Genomic DNA, 4,897 nt, shown 5'->3' on the forward strand with positions numbered 1-4,897 from the left:
GCAGCTAGCAACAGCAGCTAGCTACAACAAGAAGCAGCTACAACAACTAGCTTCTACTAGCAATAGCAACTAGCAACTACCTACGGCAAGGCACAGGGGACTCCAGCAGCTAGCACAACAACACGGGATGGCACGCAGCAGCATGGCAGCAACAACACGCACAACAACAGCTGGCAAGCAAGCAGCTAAGGCATGCATCGGCAACAATAGCAACTACATGCACCAGCAGCTATCGGCAGCAGCTATGGCACCACAGCAGCAACACAAGCGGGCAACCTAAGCAGCAACTTAGCAACGACAACAACAAGCGGCAGGACGCACAGCAGCAGGAGAGGCCATGGCACAACGGCGCCGACGGGGGCCTCGGGCCGGCCGGGAGTTGGAGGCGGCTCGACGGGGCGGTGCAGAACCGGCAGGCGGGCGGCGGTGCATCTCCGGCGAGAGGTCGAGGGGCGGCCATGGCGAGGCGGCGCTGGCGAGAGGGCACAGGCGGCTCGGGGGCGGGTCCACATCGACGGGGAGGAGTCGAGCCATGGCGGACGGCAGCGGTCGGGTTCCGGCGGCGAGGGGAATCGGGAGGAAGGAGGATGGAACAGAGGGCATAGGGAGGGAACGGGGAGAGGAGAGGCTGCGCGAGAAGGAGGCTGCACGAGGGGAGGGACGCTGGGGGCTGGGCTAGGGAGGGGAGGGGAGGCCTGGGCCTTGGCCTGGGGTCCTCCCCCTTTGGTTTTTTTTTCTTTAATTCTTTTACAACAGAAAATTTTAAACAAAGAAAAGTTTTTAACAAAAATAAAATAAAATAAATGCCTTTGAATCCTTTGAAAAAATATATTCCCAACTACAAGTTGGGCATTTTTAAAAGAAATAAAATAAAACCTTTTGAAGAATTAAAATTAAAACCCGTTTACAAAAGAATAAAAAAAACCCGTTTTATAAATAAAAGGGTCTCTAGTTTAAAAAAAATAACAAAGGGAAAAAATAAAGCAAAACCTAGGGGTTGCCCCCACATTTAATAAAATAATTTTCTTTAAAACAAGACGAATCTTTATTTTTAAAAATAGGGGTTAAAACGGAACTTTAGCAAAACCACAGAATGAAATAAGAGGAGAGAGAGGGGAAACTACTATCGCTCTACGACTAGGTGATCACTCGAAGCACAACACTCAATACACCACACGTGACACACGATGCAAGATGTCATGCATGATGCGACGGCGCAAACTAAATGAAGAGGCCACAAATAAAGTAACCACACGACGAAAAAGGAAATAAAGAGGAATCTTCTGAAACATCGGCATCGGACTGTCACACTACTCCCTCCGTTTTGATTTATAAATCATCTTACATTGTGCATCGCGATCAAGTTGGAGAAGAAAACGAGAGAATTTAATGTTCGTTTGCTAACTAGTATCATTACATGCAATGCAATGAACTAAACATTGCATGCTGTCTCAGGTAGTCTTAAATTATTAAAAACATATACGTGTCATGTTTTTTTATTGATTGATTGTTCTATTCATGTCAAAGCAAAATAAAAAAAATTAGGTAAAAGTTAATAAACCGTGTCTAAGTATTTTAAGATTATTTAGATTTTTTAAGATGATTTATGTATCGGAACGAGGGAGTACTAATGTTGTACTCACGACATGTTTGGTACCTACAGTTGAGGGCTCACAGCATATCCAACTGGCGTGCTTCGACCGGCACCTAACAAACGGATTTACTGCACGCGGTTAAGTTTTTTTAGGCACAGACGAACGCCTGCTCGAGCGGTTGGAGCATACTTAGCGCGCGCGACGCTCCAGCAACCGCTGCAAATAACATTCAAAACTTTTCCAACACGCTATATATAATTCATTGTTATCGACACCAACACGATAAAACATATAGATAATATATTACATATAGATAATAAAACTAGTTCAACACATAGATAATATAAACTAGTCCAACACATAGATAATAAAACTAGCATATATAGATAAAACTACTCCGAGTCGTTACTGTGGGCGCTGTCCGAGGTAGATAGCCATGCGTCCTCCCAACGTTCATCGTCAGAAGTGAAGATGGACGTCCCACCGTTGTTGACGGCCACACACTGCGATATAGCGAGCGACTTGCGCCGACGCCTGTCCTGCCGCTCCTCGCGACACCTTGCCGTCCTCTCTGCCCAGAAGGCGTTCTCGGCGGCGACGTCCTCCGGGTGGTGCCGGCGCCACTCCGCCATGGCTCGCTCGTCCTCCTCGGCGACAAGCAGGCGCCGCTGCTGCTGACGGTGCTCTGCATGGTCTTGCTCCGTGATTAGATGAGGGAAAAGGGCGAGGTCCTGTGCCTGCTCGCACGTGTAGACGTCGTGAAAGTTCATCCGCGCGCGAGGCCTTCCTAGTTGCCACGCCCGCGCGTCGTACGCGCAGGCGGCCTCGTGCGCAGTCTCGAACGTGCCGAGGCCGACGCAGACGTCGCGGGACCGGATCTCGACGTAGTAGGTGTCGGAGGGGCGCTCGCGGACATCGTGGTAGCCCGATGATGCACAGCGGCGCGGCGGCATGATGGCAGAGGGAGCGGCGAGGGAAAGGCAGAGGAAGAGCGAGAGGAAGAGGCGAGGAAGCGGCGCGTGGCTATGGGTAGAGGGAGCGGCGAGGGAGCGGAAGAGGCAGAGGAAGAGGTTTTTTTACCGCGTTCGTTGGAGCGCGCGATTTCGTCTTCGCGCGATAAAAGTAGTGTTTACCACGCGTGTTTTTACGCCCCCTGTTGGGCCACTGTTGGAGATGCTTTCATGCATTCTCATGGATCGGTGCCAGCCGTCGGCGCCGGCGCATGCAGATGCAGAGAGCAACTTTGGTAGTGTCACGGTTCCGAGTGTTGGCGCATGCAAGCTCGTCAAACGCGACCGGCCAGCTAGCGTTGACACAAGTAGCAGTGGAGTAGTTTACACGCGCCCGTCAGCTGCAAAAGCATTTCTCTTTGATCCATCGGCAATGTTGGAATTTTCCTTTTTAGGGCTGGTTGAATTGACCCATGGTTGGATCCGTGTCGACGTACGTCGTGGTCACTGCAACTACCTTGCCACTTGCGAGCAGAGTCGACATCACTCTAGGCCTTCCTTCATGTTGCAATAGTTTTTTTCCCTTCCTTTTGCTTGCTTGTTAGATGTATTTGGATTTTGGAGTGTGGGGTTTCAGACGACACGAGGGAGTAGGAGAGAAAGATGGGATGGATGAATCGCTTGCACCCCACTCTACAGTGGCCGTCCTCTCTCTTCGACCGGCCGATTGCTTATTTCTTTTCCGGCAAACTGCAAAGGATGGAAGCAGTCGTTGGCTAGCAGCTTCCTCTAAATTCATTCTCTCTGGTCTCCGGCAGCCGACCGACGGCACCTTTTCTCGAATATACATCATGCATATACATGCCCAAGTAAAGTTTGGTCTTGAAGACATTGCAGCTTATGATCACCTTGCATTATTTTTTCATCTTCTAATACAAAATGACACATGTTTCCATGTTGTTCGAGTAAAATAAAATAAAAAATAACCTTAAATGCGTGTTATCGTGGCCACTCTTGTACTCCCTGTGTCACCAATATTGCTTGTCGCAGAAATAAGTAAAAATAAATGTATCTATAACTAAAATATACATGTGGATGCATCCATTAATCCGACAAAGAATTTCGGACGATGTAAGTATTGTTTTTCATTCATAAATAAGAAACTCTGTTTCCTTTCCTTTCGCGTCGCTTAATTGCTTACATCTGTAAAAATAATTTCGTTAAATTTTAGGAAGTACGAACACCTATGTCAAGTCTAAAACTTGAATGGGAATAGAACATGAAGAGTCTGCCTCATCTAGGGTTTAGGTCGGGCTCCTGCGACATGGGCGATCCTTCACCCCTGCCGTCGACGCCGCTGCCGATGCCTAAGGATGGAAGCATATCGGAGCTACGGAAGGTTTCCCCCCGGTGCACGTATCCGAGGTCTTCGCTGTCTCTGAGTCCTAGTCCCTCCCGGCCTGTGGGAGACCGACGCCCGCACGGGGGTAAAACCCTGGTAAACCCTACTTATAGATGCGGGCGACAGAACCCTAATAGCAAAACCTTACAAGAAAGTTCTGATCCGCCTGATCCTGGTCGTAGCTTGCCTGCCCCAATGTCGTCCAAGCCGTCGTCGTCCGCAGGTGGTGGGGGTGATCATGGGGGGACCGGTGAGGTCCCTACCCACCCGAAGCCACCGCGCGAGCGTGCCATGGTAACGTCTAGGGCTGGGAGGACACACGATCACGGGATGCGCCAAGGAGAGGAAGAGGATAGCAATTTGGATGCTCCGAGATCTAGGGCGGACTGCCGGCGCCTAATGAAGCACAGATCGGGGGTGAAGTGGTCATGGATGATGTGGCCTTCGTCGCCGTGGATTTTGAGGAGGAGGAGGACGAAGTAGAGGAATCAGAAAGATGGAATCTATTGGGTCTATACCGGGCGCAGAAGTGCCCAAGTGCCAAGACACTGTCCAACCACTTCGAAAAGATTTGGCAGCTAAGAACAGGTGTGGAATTCAAACCAATGGAGAGTAATCACTTCATGATAAAGCTCTTCTCAGAAGGAGACTTTAACTTTGTGGGTAGGGGAGGGCCATGGATCTATGATGGCAATGCCCTGCTGGTAGCCCCGTTTGATGGAGATGCGTGACCATCAGAATCAATCCTTGACTCCGTTCCAGTATGGGTGCGGGTGTTTGATGTCCCATGGAAAAGACAAACAAGGGTGTATGGAAGAGCTATAGGAGGAACCTTGGGCGAAGTAATGGAGGTGGATGCACCAGAATCAGGCCATGCGATGAATGAATTCTTGCGGATAAGAGTGAAACTCCCCTATAACAGGAGGTTGCAAAAGGAGGTAATACTGGAG

The sequence above is a fragment of the Hordeum vulgare genome, chromosome 5H (assembly GCF_904849725.1).
Source record: "Hordeum vulgare subsp. vulgare chromosome 5H, MorexV3_pseudomolecules_assembly, whole genome shotgun sequence".
Lineage (NCBI taxonomy): Eukaryota > Viridiplantae > Streptophyta > Magnoliopsida > Poales > Poaceae > Hordeum > Hordeum vulgare.